Below are 16,856 nucleotides of genomic sequence, written 5' to 3'. Positions count from 1 at the left end.
TTCCTTTGGGCCTATTCTCGGCTGTTCAACTCTCCGTTCGGGCCTATTCTTGCCTGCGGGACTCTCCGTTCCGGCCTATTCTTGCCTGCGGGTCTCTCCGTTCGGGACAATTCTGACCTGCAAAACTCTCCGTTCGGACCTAATCTAGCCTCTGGGAGTCTCCTTTGGGGTCTCCTGTTGCGTGCGGGGCTGCTCCATTCCAGCCTTTTGTGCCTACGGAGCTCCGATATTCGGTCCTGTTCTAGCATGCGGAGCTCCACTACTCAGGCCTGATTGTGCGTGCGGGGCTCTGCTACTCGGGCCTGTTGGTGCATGCGGGGCTCCACTACTTGGGCCTGTTCTTGCATGCGGGGCTCCGCTACTCGGGTCTGTTCGTGCTTGCAGGGCTCTGCTACTCGGGCCTGTTCGTGCGTGCGGGGCTCCGCTATTCAGGCCTGATAGTGTGTGCGGGGCTCCTCTATTCAGGCCTGTCCTTCCCTGCGGGACTCTATTCGGGCCTATACTTCCCTGCGGGACTCTGTTCGGGCCTATTCTGGCCTGCGAGACCCTCCGTTCGCCCCCATTGTGGTCTGCGGGACCCTCGTTCGGGCCCATTCTCGCCTTCGAGACCCTCTGTTCGGGCTTTTCTGGCCTGCGGGACTCTCCGTTCGGGCCTATTCTTGTGAGCGGGTCTCTATTCGGGCCTATTTTTGCCTAAGGGCTCCTCTATTCGGGCCTATTCTGGCCTGCGGGACTCTCCGTTCGGGCCTATTCTCACCTGGGGAACTCTCCGTTCGGGCCTTTCTGGCCTTCGGGACTCTGTTCGGGTCTCTTCTTGCCAGCGGGGCTCTTCGTTTGGGCCTATTCTTGCCTGCAGAACTCTGTTCGGGCCTCTTCTTGCCTGCACAGCCCCTCTACTCGGGCCTATTTTTGCCTGCGGGACTCTGTCCAGGCCTATTGTTGCCCCCGGAAAACTCCGTTCAGTCCTATTCTGGCTTGTGGGACTCTGTTCGGGCCTATGCTTGCCTGCGGGAATCTCCTTTCAGGGTTATGCTGACCTGTGGGATTCTCAGTTTGGGCGTATTCTCGCCTGCAGGACATCTCTTCGGGCCTATTCTCGCCCGCGGGACCCTCCGTTCGGTCGTTTCTGGCCTGCGGGACTCTCCATTCGGGCCTAATCTTGGGAGCGGGAGCGGGACTCTACTCGGGCCTATTCTTGCCTAGGGGCCTCTTCTATTCGTGCTTCTTCTTGCCAGTGGGACTCTGTTCAGGCCCGTTCTTGCCTGCAGGATTCTGCGTTCGGGCTTATTCTTGCTTGCCGGACAGTGTTCGGGCGTCTTCTTGCCTGCACGGCTCCTCTACTCGGGCCTCATTTTGCCTTCGGGACACCGTTCGGGTCTATTCTTGGTCCGGGAATCTCCGTTTGGGCCTATGCTCGCCTGCTGGACTCTGTTCGGGCCTATGCTTGCCTGCGGGAATGACCGTTCGGGCCTATGTTTCCCTGCGGGACTGACCGTTCGGGCCTTTCTGACCTTCGGGACTCTGTTCGTGTCTCTTCTTGCCAGCGGGGCTCTTCGTTTGGGCCTATTCTTGCCTGCAGAACTCTGTTCGGGCCTCTTCTTGCCTGCACAGCCCCTCTACTCGGGCCTATTTTTGCCTGCGGGTCTCTGTCCAGGCCTATTGTTGCCCCCGGAAAACTCCGTTCGGTCCTATTCTGGCTTGTGGGACTCTGTTCGGGCCTATGCTTGCCTGCGGGAATCTCCTTTCAGGGTTATGCTGACCTGTGGGATTCTCAGTTTGGGCGTATTCTCGCCTGCAGGACATCTCTTCGGGCCTATTCTCGCCCGCGGGACCCTCCGTTCGGTCGTTTCTGGCCTGCGGGACTCTCCGTTCGGGCCTAATCTTGCCTGCAGGAATCTGCGTTCGGGCTTACTCTTGCTTGCCGGACAGGGTTCGGGCGTCTTGTTGCCTGCACGGCTCCTCTACTCGGGCCTCATTTTGCCTTCGGGACACCGTTCGGGTCTATTCTTGGTCCGGGAATCTCCGTTCGGGCCTATGCTGGCCTGCTGGACTCTGTTCGGGCCTATGCTTGCCTGCGGGAATGACCGTTCAGGCCTATGTTGGCCTGCGGGACTCTCCGTTCGGGCCATTCTGGCCTGCGGGACTCTCCGTTCGGGCCTATTCTCTGGAGCGGGACTTTACTTGGGCCTATTCTTGCCTCCGGGCCTCCTCTATTCTTGCCTATTCTTGCCTCCGGGAATCTCCGTTCTGGCCTGTTCGGGCCTGCAGGACTCTGTTCGGGCCTATGCTTGCCTGCAGGAATCTCTGTTCCGCCCTACTCTGGCCTGCGGGACTCTCCGTTCAGGCCTATTCTGGCCTGCGGGACTCTGCTCGGGCCTATTCTTGCTCCGGGAATCGCCGGTCGGGCGTACCCTGGCTTGCGGGACTCTGTTCGGGCCTATGCTTGCCTGCAGGAATCTCTGTTCTGGCCTATTCTGGCCTGCAGGACTCTCCGTTCGGGCCTATTCTGGCCTGCAGGACTCTGTTTGGGCCTATGCTTGCCTACGGGAATCTCCGTTCAGGCGTATGCTGGCCTGCGGGTCTCTCCGTTCGGGCCTATTCTTGCCTGCGGGACTCTCCGTTTGGGCGTATCCTTGCCTGCGGGACTCTGTTCGGGCCTCTTCTTGCCCGCACGGCTCCTCTACTCGGGCCTATTTTTGCCTGTGGGACTCTATTGGGGCCTATTCTTGCCTCCGACAATCTCCGTTCGGGCCTATTCTGGCCTGCGGGACTCTTCGTTCGGGCCTAGGCTTCCCTTTGGCAATCTCCGTTCAGGCGTATGCTGGCCTGCAGGACTCTGTTCGGGCCTTTGGTTGCTTTCGGAAATCCCCGTTCTGGCCTATTCTGGCCTGCGGAATTCTGTTGGGGGCTATTCTTGCTCCGGGAATCTCTGTTCGGGACTATTCTGGCCTGTGGGACTCTGTTCGGGCCCATGCCTGCCTGCGGGGCTCTCTGTTCAGGTCTTTTTCGCCTACAGGCCTCTCCGTTCGGGCCTATTCTCTGGAGTGGGACTTTAGTCGGGCCTACTCTTGCCTACGGTGCTCCTCTATTCTTGCCTCTGGGATTCTGTTCGGGCCTATTCTTGTCTGCGGGACTCTCCGTTTGAGCCTATTCTTGCCTGTGGGTTCTCCGTTCAGGGCTACTCTTGCCAGCGAGACTCTGTTCGTGCCTCATCTTGCCTGCATGGCTGCTCTACTCGGGCCTACTCTTGCCTGCGGGACTCTGTTCGGGCCTATCCTTGCTCTGGGAAACTCCGTTCGGGCATACCCTGGCCTGCGGGACTCCGTTCGGGCCTATTCTGGCCTGCGGGACTCTGTTTGGGCCTATGCTTGCCTACGGGAATCTCCGTTCAGGCGTATGCTGGCCTGCGGTATTCTCAATTTGGGCATATTCTCTCGCCTCCGGGACTTTCCTTTGGGCCTATTCTCGCCTGTGCAACTCTCCGTTCGGGCCTATTCTTGCCTGCGGTACTCTCCGTTCCGGCCTATTCTTGCCTGCGGGTCTCTCCGTTCGGGACAATTCTGACCTGCAAAACTCTCCGTTCGGACCTAATCTAGCCTCTGGGAGTCTCCTTTGGGGTCTCCTGTTGCGTGCGGGGCTGCTCCATTCCAGCCTTTTGTGCTTACGGAGCTCCGATATTCGGTCCTGTTCTAGCATGCGGAGCTCCGCTACTCAGGCCTGATTGTGCGTGCGGGGCTCTGCTACTCGGGCCTGTTGGTGCATGCGGGGCTCCACTACTTGGGCCTGTTCTTGCATGCGGGGCTCCGCTACTCGGGTCTGTTTGTGCTTGCAGGGTTCTGCTACTCGGGCCTGTTCGTGCGTGTGGGGATCCGCTATTCAGGCCTGATAGTGTGTGCAGGGCTCCTCTATTCAGGCCTGTCCTTCCCTGCGGGACTCTATTCGGGCCTATACTTCCCTGCGGGACTCTGTTCGGGCCTATTCTGGCCTGCGAGACCCTCCGTTCGCCCCTATCGTGGTCTGCGGGACCCTCGTTCGGGCCCATTCTCGCCTTCGAGACCCTCTGTTCGGGCTTTTCTGGCCTGCGGGACTCTCCGTTCGGGCCTATTCTTGGGAGCGGGTCTCTATTCGGGCCTATTTTTGCCTAAGGGCTCCTCTATTCGGGCCTATTCTGGCCTGCGGGACTCTCCGTTCGGGCCTATTCTCACCTGGGGAACTCTCCGTTCGGGCCTTTCTGGCCTTCGGGACTCTGTTCGGGTCTCTTCTTGCCAGCGGGGCTCTTCGTTTGGGCCTATTCTTGCCTGCAGAACTCTGTTCGGGCCTCTTCTTGCCTGCACAGCCCCTCTACTCGGGCCTATTTTTGCCTGCGGGACTCTGTCCAGGCCTATTGTTGCCCCCGGAAAACTCCGTTCAGTCCTATTCTGGCTTGTGGGACTCTGTTCGGGCCTATGCTTGCCTGCGGGAATCTCCTTTCAGGGTTATGCTGACCTGTGGGATTCTCAGTTTGGGCGTATTCTCGCCTGCAGGACATCTCTTCGGGCCTATTCTCGCCCGCGGGACCCTCCGTTCGGTCGTTTCTGGCCTGCGGGACTCTCCATTCGGGCCTAATCTTGGGAGCGGGAGCGGGACTCTACTCGGGCCTATTCTTGCCTAGGGGCCTCTTCTATTCGTGCTTCTTCTTGCCAGTGGGACTCTGTTCAGGCCCGTTCTTGCCTGCAGGATTCTGCGTTCGGGCTTATTCTTGCTTGCCGGACAGTGTTCGGGCGTCTTCTTGCCTGCACGGCTCCTCTACTCGGGCCTCATTTTGCCTTCGGGACACCGTTCGGGTCTATTCTTGGTCCGGGAATCTCCGTTCGGGCCTATGCTCGCCTGCTGGACTCTGTTCGGGCCTATGCTTGCCTGCGGGAATGACCGTTCGGGCCTATGTTTCCCTGCGGGACTGACCGTTCGGGCCTTTCTGACCTTCGGGACTCTGTTCGTGTCTCTTCTTGCCAGCGGGGCTCTTCGTTTGGGCCTATTCTTGCCTGCAGAACTCTGTTCGGGCCTCTTCTTGCCTGCACAGCCCCTCTACTCGGGCCTATTTTTGCCTGCGGGTCTCTGTCCAGGCCTATTGTTGCCCCCGGAAAACTCCGTTCGGTCCTATTCTGGCTTGTGGGACTCTGTTCGGGCCTATGCTTGCCTGCGGGAATCTCCTTTCAGGGTTATGCTGACCTGTGGGATTCTCAGTTTGGGCGTATTCTCGCCTGCAGGACATCTCTTCGGGCCTATTCTCGCCCGCGGGACCCTCCGTTCGGTCGTTTCTGGCCTGCGGGACTCTCCGTTCGGGCCTAATATTGCCTGCAGGAATCTGCGTTCGGGCTTACTCTTGCTTGCCGGACAGGGTTCGGGCGTCTTGTTGCCTGCACGGCTCCTCTACTCGGGCCTCATTTTGCCTTCGGGACACCGTTCGGGTCTATTCTTGGTCCGGGAATCTCCGTTCGGGCCTATGCTGGCCTGCTGGACTCTGTTCGGGCCTATGCTTGCCTGCGGGAATGACCGTTCAGGCCTATGTTGGCCTGCGGGACTCTCCGTTCGGGCCATTCTGGCCTGCGGGACTCTCCGTTCGGGCCTATTCTCTGGAGCGGGACTTTACTTGGGCCTATTCTTGCCTCCGGGCCTCCTCTATTCTTGCCTATTCTTGCCTCCGGGAATCTCCGTTCTGGCCTGTTCGGGCCTGCAGGACTCTGTTCGGGCCTATGCTTGCCTGCAGGAATCTCTGTTCCGCCCTACTCTGGCCTGCGGGACTCTCCGTTCAGGCCTATTCTGGCCTGCGGGACTCTGTTCGGGCCTATTCTTGCTCCGGGAATCGCCGGTCGGGCGTACCCTGGCTTGCGGGACTCTGTTAGGGCCTATGCTTGCCTGCAGGAATCTCTGTTCTGGCCTATTCTGGCCTGCAGGACTCTCCGTTCGGGCCTATTCTGGCCTGCAGGACTCTGTTTGGGCCTATGCTTGCCTACGGGAATCTCCGTTCAGGCGTATGCTGGCCTGCGGGTCTCTCCGTTCGGGCCTATTCTTGCCTGCGGGACTCTCCGTTTGGCCGTATCCTTGCCTGCGGGACTCTGTTCGGGCCTCTTCTTGCCCGCACGGCTCCTCTACTCGGGCCTATTTTTGCCTGTGGGACTCTATTGGGGCCTATTCTTGCCTCCGACAATCTCCGTTCGGGCCTATTCTGGCCTGCGGGACTCTTCGTTCGGGCCTAGGCTTCCCTTTGGCAATCTCCGTTCAGGCGTATGCTGGCCTGCAGGACTCTGTTCGGGCCTTTGGTTGCTTTGGGAAATCCCCGTTCTGGCCTATTCTGGCCTGCGGAATTCTGTTGGGGGCTATTCTTGCTCCGGGAATCTCTGTTCGGGACTATTCTGGCCTGTGGGACTCTGTTCGGGCCCATGCCTGCCTGCGGGGCTCTCTGTTCAGGCCTTTTTCGCCTACGGGACTCTCCGTTCGGGCCTATTCTCTGGAGCGGGACTTTAGTCGGGCCTACTCTTGCCTACGGGGCTCCTCTATTCTTGCCTCTGGGATTCTGTTCGGGCCTATTCTTGTCTGCGGGACTCTCCGTTTGAGCCTATTCTTGCCTGTGGGTTCTCCGTTCAGGGCTACTCTTGCCAGCGGGACTCTGTTCGTGCCTCATCTTGCCTGCATGGCTGCTCTACTCGGGCCTACTCTTGCCTGTGGGACTCTGTTCGGGCCTATCCTTGCTCTGGGAAACTCCGTTCGGGCATACCCTGGCCTGCGGGACTCCGTTCGGGCCTATTCTGGCCTGCGGGACTCTGTTTGGGCCTATGCTTGCCTGCAGGAATCTCTGTTCCGGCCTATTGTGGCCTGCAGGACTCTCCGTTTGGGCCTATTCTGGCCTACGGGACTCTGTTTGGGCCTATGCTTGCCTACGGGAATCTCCGTTCAGGCGTATGCTGGCCTGCGGTATTCTCAATTTGGGCATATTCTCTCGCCTCCGGGACTTTCCTTTGGGCCTATTCTCGCCTGCGCATCTCTCCGTTCGGGCCTATTCTTGCCTGCGGGACTCTCCGTTCCGGCCTATTCTTGCCTGCGGGTCTCTCCGTTCGGGACAATTCTGACCTGCAAAACTCTCCGTTCGGACCTAATCTAGCCTCTGGGAGTCTCCTTTGGGGTCTCCTGTTGCGTGCGGGGCTGCTCCATTCCAGCCTTTTGTGCTTACGGAGCTCCGATATTCGGTCCTGTTCTAGCATGCGGAGCTCCGCTACTCAGGCCTGATTGTGCGTGCGGGGCTCCGCTACTCGGGCCTGTTGGTGCATGCGGGGCTCCACTACTTGGGCCTGTTCTTGCATGCGGGGCTCCGCTACTCGGGTCTGTTCGTGCTTGCAGGGCTCTGCTACTCAGGCCTGTTCGTGCGTGCGGGGATCCGCTATTCAGGCCTGATAGTGTGTGCGGGGCTCCTCTATTCAGGCCTGTCCTTCCCTGCGGGACTCTATTCGGGCCTATACTTCCCTGCGGGACTCTGTTCGGGCCTATTCTGGCCTGCGAGACCCTCCGTTCGCCCCTATCGTGGTCTGCGGGACCCTCGTTCGGGCCCATTCTCGCCTTCGAGACCCTCTGTTCGGGCTTTTCTGGCCTGCGGGACTCTCCGTTCGGGCCTATTCTTGTGAGCGGGTCTCTATTCGGGCCTATTTTTGCCTAAGGGCTCCTCTATTCGGGCCTATTCTGGCCTGCGGGACTCTCCGTTCGGGCCTATTCTCACCTGGGGAACTCTCCGTTCGGGCCTTTCTGGCCTTCGGGACTCTGTTCGGGTCTCTTCTTGCCAGCGGGGCTCTTCGTTTGGGCCTATTCTTGCCTGCAGAACTCTGTTCGGGCCTCTTCTTGCCTGCACAGCCCCTCTACTCGGGCCTATTTTTGCCTGCGGGACTCTGTCCAGGCCTATTGTTGCCCCCGGAAAACTCCGTTCAGTCCTATTCTGGCTTGTGGGACTCTGTTCGGGCCTATGCTTGCCTGCGGGAATGACCGTTCGGGCCTATGTTGGCCTGCGGGACTCTCCGTTCGGGCCTATTCTCTGGAGCGGGACTTTACTTGGGCCTATTCTTGCCTCCGGGCCTCCTCTATTCTTGCCTATTCTTGCCTCCGGGAATCTCCGTTCTGGCCTGTTCGGGCCTGCGGGACTCTGTTCGGGCCTATGCTTGCCTGCAGGAATCTCTGTTCCGCCCTACTCTGGCCTGCGGGACTCTCCGTTCAGGCCTATTCTGGCCTGCGGGACTCTGTTCGGGCCTATTCTTGCTCCGGGAATCGCCGGTCGGGCGTACCCTGGCTTGCGGGACTCTGTTCGGGCCTATGCTTGCCTGCAGGAATCTCTGTTCTGGCCTATTCTGGCCTGCAGGACTCTCCGTTCGGGCCTATTCTGGCCTGCAGGACTCTGTTTGGGCCTATGCTTGCCTACGGGAATCTCCGTTCAGGCGTATGCTGGCCTGCGGGTCTCTCCGTTCGGGCCTATTCTTGCCTGCGGGACTCTCCGTTTGGGCGTATCCTTGCCTGCGGGACTCTGTTCGGGCCTCTTCTTGCCCGCACGGCTCCTCTACTCGGGCCTATTTTTGCCTGTGGGACTCTATTGGGGCCTATTCTTGCCTCCGACAATCTCCGTTCGGGCCTATTCTGGCCTGCGGGACTCTTCGTTCGGGCCTAGGCTTCCCTTTGGCAATCTCCGTTCAGGCGTATGCTGGCCTGCGGGACTCTGTTCGGGCCTTTGGTTGCTTTCGGAAATCCCCGTTCTGGCCTATTCTGGCCTGCGGAATTCTGTTGGGGGCTATTCTTGCTCCGGGAATCTCTGTTCGGGACTATTCTGGCCTGTGGGACTCTGTTCGGGCCCATGCCTGCCTGCGGGGCTCTCTGTTCAGGCCTTTTTCGCCTACGGGACTCTCCGTTCGGGCCTATTCTCTGGAGTGGGACTTTAGTCGGGCCTACTCTTGCCTACGGGGCTCCTCTATTCCTGCCTCTGGGATTCTGTTCGGGCCTATTCTTGTCTGCGGGACTCTCCGTTTGAGCCTATTCTTGCCTGTGGGTTCTCCGTTCAGGGCTACTCTTGCCAGCGGGACTCTGTTCGTGCCTCATCTTGCCTGCATGGCTGCTCTACTCGGGCCTACTCTTGCCTGCGGGACTCTGTTCGGGCCTATCCTTGCTCTGGGAAACTCCGTTCGGGCATACCCTGGCCTGCGGGACTCCGTTCGGGCCTATTCTGGCCTGCGGGACTCTGTTTGGGCCTATGCTTGCCTGCAGGAATCTCTGTTCCGGCCTATTGTGGCCTGCAGGACTCCCCGTTCGGGCCTATTGTGGCCTGCGGGACTCTGTTTGGGCCTATGCTTGCCTACGGGAATCTCCGTTCAGGCATATGCTGGCCTGCGGTATTCTCAATTTGGGCATATTCTCTCGCCTCCGGGACTTTCCTTTGGGCCTATTCTCGGCTGTTCAACTCTCCGTTCGGGCCTATTCTTGCCTGCGGGACTCTCCGTTCCGGCCTATTCTTGCCTGCTGGTCTCTCCGTTCGGGACAATTCTGACCTGCAAAACTCTCCGTTCGGACCTAATCTAGCCTCTGGGAGTCTCCTTTGGGGTCTCCTGTTGCGTGCGGGGCTGCTCCATTCCAGCCTTTTGTGCCTACGGAGCTCCGATATTCGGTCCTGTTCTAGCATGCGGAGCTCCACTACTCAGGCCTGATTGTGCGTGCGGGGCTCTGCTACTCGGGCCTGTTGGTGCATGCGGGGCTCCACTACTTGGGCCTGTTCTTGCATGCGGGGCTCCGCTACTCGGGTCTGTTCGTGCTTGCAGGGCTCTGCTACTCGGGCCTGTTCGTGCGTGCGGGGCTCCGCTATTCAGGCCTGATAGTGTGTGCGGGGCTCCTCTATTCAGGCCTGTCCTTCCCTGCGGGACTCTATTCGGGCCTATACTTCCCTGCGGGACTCTGTTCGGGCCTATTCTGGCCTGCGAGACCCTCCGTTCGCCCCCATTGTGGTCTGCGGGACCCTCGTTCGGGCCCATTCTCGCCTTCGAGACCCTCTGTTCGGGCTTTTCTGGCCTGCGGGACTCTCCGTTCGGGCCTATTCTTGTGAGCGGGTCTCTATTCGGGCCTATTTTTGCCTAAGGGCTCCTCTATTCGGGCCTATTCTGGCCTGCGGGACTCTCCGTTCGGGCCTATTCTCACCTGGGGAACTCTCCGTTCGGGCCTTTCTGGCCTTCGGGACTCTGTTCGGGTCTCTTCTTGCCAGCGGGGCTCTTCGTTTGGGCCTATTCTTGCCTGCAGAACTCTGTTCGGGCCTCTTCTTGCCTGCACAGCCCCTCTACTCGGGCCTATTTTTGCCTGCGGGACTCTGTCCAGGCCTATTGTTGCCCCCGGAAAACTCCGTTCAGTCCTATTCTGGCTTGTGGGACTCTGTTCGGGCCTATGCTTGCCTGCGGGAATCTCCTTTCAGGGTTATGCTGACCTGTGGGATTCTCAGTTTGGGCGTATTCTCGCCTGCAGGACATCTCTTCGGGCCTATTCTCGCCCGCGGGACCCTCCGTTCGGTCGTTTCTGGCCTGCGGGACTCTCCATTCGGGCCTAATCTTGGGAGCGGGAGCGGGACTCTACTCGGGCCTATTCTTGCCTAGGGGCCTCTTCTATTCGTGCTTCTTCTTGCCAGTGGGACTCTGTTCAGGCCCGTTCTTGCCTGCAGGATTCTGCGTTCGGGCTTATTCTTGCTTGCCGGACAGTGTTCGGGCGTCTTCTTGCCTGCACGGCTCCTCTACTCGGGCCTCATTTTGCCTTCGGGACACCGTTCGGGTCTATTCTTGGTCCGGGAATCTCCGTTCGGGCCTATGCTCGCCTGCTGGACTCTGTTCGGGCCTATGCTTGCCTGCGGGAATGACCGTTCGGGCCTATGTTTCCCTGCGGGACTGACCGTTCGGGCCTTTCTGACCTTCGGGACTCTGTTCGTGTCTCTTCTTGCCAGCGGGGCTCTTCGTTTGGGCCTATTCTTGCCTGCAGAACTCTGTTCGGGCCTCTTCTTGCCTGCACAGCCCCTCTACTCGGGCCTATTTTTGCCTGCGGGTCTCTGTCCAGGCCTATTGTTGCCCCCGGAAAACTCCGTTCGGTCCTATTCTGGTTTGTGGGACTCTGTTCGGGCCTATGCTTGCCTGCGGGAATCTCCTTTCAGGGTTATGCTGACCTGTGGGATTCTCAGTTTGGGCGTATTCTCGCCTGCAGGACATCTCTTCGGGCCTATTCTCGCCCGCGGGACCCTCCGTTCGGTCGTTTCTGGCCTGCGGGACTCTCCGTTCGGGCCTAATCTTGCCTGCAGGAATCTGCGTTCGGGCTTACTCTTGCTTGCCGGACAGGGTTCGGGCGTCTTGTTGCCTGCACGGCTCCTCTACTCGGGCCTCATTTTGCCTTCGGGACACCGTTCGGGTCTATTCTTGGTCCGGGAATCTCCGTTCGGGCCTATGCTGGCCTGCTGGACTCTGTTCGGGCCTATGCTTGCCTGCGGGAATGACCGTTCAGGCCTATGTTGGCCTGCGGGACTCTCCGTTCGGGCCATTCTGGCCTGCGGGACTCTCCGTTCGGGCCTATTCTCTGGAGCGGGACTTTACTTGGGCCTATTCTTGCCTCCGGGCCTCCTCTATTCTTGCCTATTCTTGCCTCCGGGAATCTCCGTTCTGGCCTGTTCGGGCCTGCAGGACTCTGTTCGGGCCTATGCTTGCCTGCAGGAATCTCTGTTCCGCCCTACTCTGGCCTGCGGGACTCTCCGTTCAGGCCTATTCTGGCCTGCGGGACTCTGTTCGGGCCTATTCTTGCTCCGGGAATCGCCGGTCGGGCGTACCCTGGCTTGCGGGACTCTGTTCGGGCCTATGCTTGCCTGCAGGAATCTCTGTTCTGGCCTATTCTGGCCTGCAGGACTCTCCGTTCGGGCCTAATCTGGCCTGCAGGACTCTCCGTTCGGGCCTATTCTGGCCTGCAGGACTCTGTTTGGGCCTATGCTTGCCTACGGGAATCTCCGTTCAGGCGTATGCTGGCCTGCGGGTCTCTCCGTTCGGGCCTATTCTTGCCTGCGGGACTCTCCGTTTGGGCGTATCCTTGCCTGCGGGACTCTGTTCGGGCCTCTTCTTGCCCGCACGGCTCCTCTACTCGGGCCTATTTTTGCCTGTGGGACTCTATTGGGGCCTATTCTTGCGTCCGACAATCTCCGTTCGGGCCTATTCTGGCCTGCGGGACTCTTCGTTCGGGCCTAGGCTTCCCTTTGGCAATCTCCGTTCAGGCGTATGCTGGCCTGCAGGACTCTGTTCGGGCCTTTGGTTGCTTTCGGAAATCCCCGTTCTGGCCTATTCTGGCCTGCGGAATTCTGTTGGGGGCTATTCTTGCTCCGGGAATCTCTGTTCGGGACTATTCTGGCCTGTGGGACTCTGTTCGGGCCCATGCCTGCCTGCGGGGCTCTCTGTTCAGGTCTTTTTCGCCTACAGGACTCTCCGTTCGGGCCTATTCTCTGGAGTGGGACTTTAGTCGGGCCTACTCTTGTCTACGGTGCTCCTCTATTCTTGCCTCTGGGATTCTGTTCGGGCCTATTCTTGTCTGCGGGACTCTCCGTTTGAGCCTATTCTTGCCTGTGGGTTCTCCGTTCAGGGCTACTCTTGCCAGCGAGACTCTGTTCGTGCCTCATCTTGCCTGCATGGCTGCTCTACTCGGGCCTACTCTTGCCTGTGGGACTCTGTTCGGGCCTATCCTTGCTCTGGGAATCTCCGTTCGGGCATACCCTGGCCTGCGGGACTCCGTTCGGGCCTATTCTGGCCTGCGGGACTCTGTTTGGGCCTATGCTTGCCTGCAGGAATCTCTGTTCCGGCCTATTGTGGCCTGCAGGACTCTCCGTTTGGGCCTATTCTGGCCTACGGGACTCTGTTTGGGCCTATGCTTGCCTACGGGAATCTCCGTTCAGGCGTATGCTGGCCTGCGGTATTCTCAATTTGGGCATATTCTCTCGCCTCCGGGACTTTCCTTTGGGCCTATTCTCGCCTGCGCATCTCTCCGTTCGGGCCTATTCTTGCCTGCGGGACTCTCCGTTCCGGCCTATTCTTGCCTGCGGGTCTCTCCGTTCGGGACAGTTCTGACCTGCAAAACTCTCCGTTCGGACCTAATCTAGCCTCTGGGAGTCTCCTTTGGGGTCTCCTGTTGCGTGCGGGGCTGCTCCATTCCAGCCTTTTGTGCTTACGGAGCTCCGATATTCGGTCCTGTTCTAGCATGCGGAGCTCCGCTACTCAGGCCTGATTGTGCGTGCGGGGCTCCGCTACTCGGGCCTGTTGGTGCATGCGGGGCTCCACTACTTGGGCCTGTTCTTGCATGCGGGGCTCCGCTACTCGGGTCTGTTCGTGCTTGCAGGGCTCTGCTACTCAGGCCTGTTCGTGCGTGCGGGGATCCGCTATTCAGGCCTGATAGTGTGTGCGGGGCTCCTCTATTCAGGCCTGTCCTTCCCTGCGGGACTCTATTCGGGCCTATACTTCCCTGCGGGACTCTGTTCGGGCCTATTCTGGCCTGCGAGACCCTCCGTTCGCCCCTATCGTGGTCTGCGGGACCCTCGTTCGGGCCCATTCTCGCCTTCGAGACCCTCTGTTCGGGCTTTTCTGGCCTGCGGGACTCTCCGTTCGGGCCTATTCTTGTGAGCGGGTCTCTATTCGGGCCTATTTTTGCCTAAGGGCTCCTCTATTCGGGCCTATTCTGGCCTGCGGGACTCTCCGTTCGGGCCTATTCTCACCTGGGGAACTCTCCGTTCGGGCCTTTCTGGCCTTCGGGACTCTGTTCGGGTCTCTTCTTGCCAGCGGGGCTCTTCGTTTGGGCCTATTCTTGCCTGCAGAACTCTGTTCGGGCCTCTTCTTGCCTGCACAGCCCCTCTACTCGGGCCTATTTTTGCCTGCGGGACTCTGTCCAGGCCTATTGTTGCCCCCGGAAAACTCCGTTCAGTCCTATTCTGGCTTGTGGGACTCTGTTCGGGCCTATGCTTGCCTGCGGGAATGACCGTTCGGGCCTATGTTGGCCTGCGGGACTCTCCGTTCGGGCCTATTCTCTGGAGCGGGACTTTACTCGGGCCTATTCTTGCCTCCGGGCCTCCTCTATTCTTGCCTATTCTTGCCTCCGGGAATCTCCGTTCTGGCCTGTTCGGGCCTGCGGGACTCTGTTCGGGCCTATGCTTGCCTGCAGGAATCTCTGTTCCGCCCTACTCTGGCCTGCGGGACTCTCCGTTCAGGCCTATTCTGGCCTGCGGGACTCTGTTCGGGCCTATTCTTGCTCCGGGAATCGCCGGTCGGGCGTACCCTGGCTTGCGGGACTCTGTTCGGGCCTATGCTTGCCTGCAGGAATCTCTGTTCTGGCCTATTCTGGCCTGCAGGACTCTCCGTTCGGGCCTATTCTGGCCTGCAGGACTCTGTTTGGGCCTATGCTTGCCTACGGGAATCTCCGTTCAGGCGTATGCTGGCCTGCGGGTCTCTCCGTTCGGGCCTATTCTTGCCTGCGGGACTCTCCGTTTGGGCGTATCCTTGCCTGCGGGACTCTGTTCGGGCCTCTTCTTGCCCGCACGGCTCCTCTACTCGGGCCTATTTTTGCCTGTGGGACTCTATTGGGGCCTATTCTTGCCTCCGACAATCTCCGTTCGGGCCTATTCTGGCCTGCGGGACTCTTCGTTCGGGCCTAGGCTTCCCTTTGGCAATCTCCGTTCAGGCGTATGCTGGCCTGCGGGACTCTGTTCGGGCCTTTGGTTGCTTTCGGAAATCCCCGTTCTGGCCTATTCTGGCCTGCGGAATTCTGTTGGGGGCTATTCTTGCTCCGGGAATCTCTGTTCGGGACTATTCTGGCCTGTGGGACTCTGTTCGGGCCCATGCCTGCCTGCGGGGCTCTCTGTTCAGGCCTTTTTCGCCTACGGGACTCTCCGTTCGGGCCTATTCTCTGGAGTGGGACTTTAGTCGGGCCTACTCTTGCCTACGGGGCTCCTCTATTCCTGCCTCTGGGATTCTGTTCGGGCCTATTCTTGTCTGCGGGACTCTCCGTTTGAGCCTATTCTTGCCTGTGGGTTCTCCGTTCAGGGCTACTCTTGCCAGCGGGACTCTGTTCGTGCCTCATCTTGCCTGCATGGCTGCTCTACTCGGGCCTACTCTTGCCTGCGGGACTCTGTTCGGGCCTATCCTTGCTCTGGGAAACTCCGTTCGGGCATACCCTGGCCTGCGGGACTCCGTTCGGGCCTATTCTGGCCTGCGGGACTCTGTTTGGGCCTATGCTTGCCTGCAGGAATCTCTGTTCCGGCCTATTGTGGCCTGCAGGACTCCCCGTTCGGGCCTATTGTGGCCTGCGGGACTCTGTTTGGGCCTATGCTTGCCTACGGGAATCTCCGTTCAGGCATATGCTGGCCTGCGGTATTCTCAATTTGGGCATATTCTCTCGCCTCCGGGACTTTCCTTTGGGCCTATTCTCGGCTGTTCAACTCTCCGTTCGGGCCTATTCTTGCCTGCGGGACTCTCCGTTCCGGCCTATTCTTGCCTGCGGGTCTCTCCGTTCGGGACAATTCTGACCTGCAAAACTCTCCGTTCGGACCTAATCTAGCCTCTGGGAGTCTCCTTTGGGGTCTCCTGTTGCGTGCGGGGCTGCTCCATTCCAGCCTTTTGTGCCTACGGAGCTCCGATATTCGGTCCTGTTCTAGCATGCGGAGCTCCACTACTCAGGCCTGATTGTGCGTGCGGGGCTCTGCTACTCGGGCCTGTTGGTGCATGCGGGGCTCCACTACTTGGGCCTGTTCTTGCATGCGGGGCTCCGCTACTCGGGTCTGTTCGTGCTTGCAGGGCTCTGCTACTCGGGCCTGTTCGTGCGTGCGGGGCTCCGCTATTCAGGCCTGATAGTGTGTGCGGGGCTCCTCTATTCAGGCCTGTCCTTCCCTGCGGGACTCTATTCGGGCCTATACTTCCCTGCGGGACTCTGTTCGGGCCTATTCTGGCCTGCGAGACCCTCCGTTCGCCCCCATTGTGGTCTGCGGGACCCTCGTTCGGGCCCATTCTCGCCTTCGAGACCCTCTGTTCGGGCTTTTCTGGCCTGCGGGACTCTCCGTTCGGGCCTATTCTTGTGAGCGGGTCTCTATTCGGGCCTATTTTTGCCTAAGGGCTCCTCTATTCGGGCCTATTCTGGCCTGCGGGACTCTCCGTTCGGGCCTATTCTCACCTGGGGAACTCTCCGTTCGGGCCTTTCTGGCCTTCGGGACTCTGTTCGGGTCTCTTCTTGCCAGCGGGGCTCTTCGTTTGGGCCTATTCTTGCCTGCAGAACTCTGTTCGGGCCTCTTCTTGCCTGCACAGCCCCTCTACTCGGGCCTATTTTTGCCTGCGGGACTCTGTCCAGGCCTATTGTTGCCCCCGGAAAACTCCGTTCAGTCCTATTCTGGCTTGTGGGACTCTGTTCGGGCCTATGCTTGCCTGCGGGAATCTCCTTTCAGGGTTATGCTGACCTGTGGGATTCTCAGTTTGGGCGTATTCTCGCCTGCAGGACATCTCTTCGGGCCTATTCTCGCCCGCGGGACCCTCCGTTCGGTCGTTTCTGGCCTGCGGGACTCTCCATTCGGGCCTAATCTTGGGAGCGGGAGCGGGACTCTACTCGGGCCTATTCTTGCCTAGGGGCCTCTTCTATTCGTGCTTCTTCTTGCCAGTGGGACTCTGTTCAGGCCCGTTCTTGCCTGCAGGATTCTGCGTTCGGGCTTATTCTTGCTTGCCGGACAGTGTTCGGGCGTCTTCTTGCCTGCACGGCTCCTCTACTCGGGCCTCATTTTGCCTTCGGGACACCGTTCGGGTCTATTCTTGGTCCGGGAATCTCCGTTC

Source organism: Loxodonta africana, assembly GCF_030014295.1.
Source record: "Loxodonta africana isolate mLoxAfr1 chromosome 22 unlocalized genomic scaffold, mLoxAfr1.hap2 SUPER_22_unloc_1, whole genome shotgun sequence".
NCBI lineage: Eukaryota > Metazoa > Chordata > Mammalia > Proboscidea > Elephantidae > Loxodonta > Loxodonta africana.
This window is presented reverse-complemented; position numbering follows the sequence as displayed.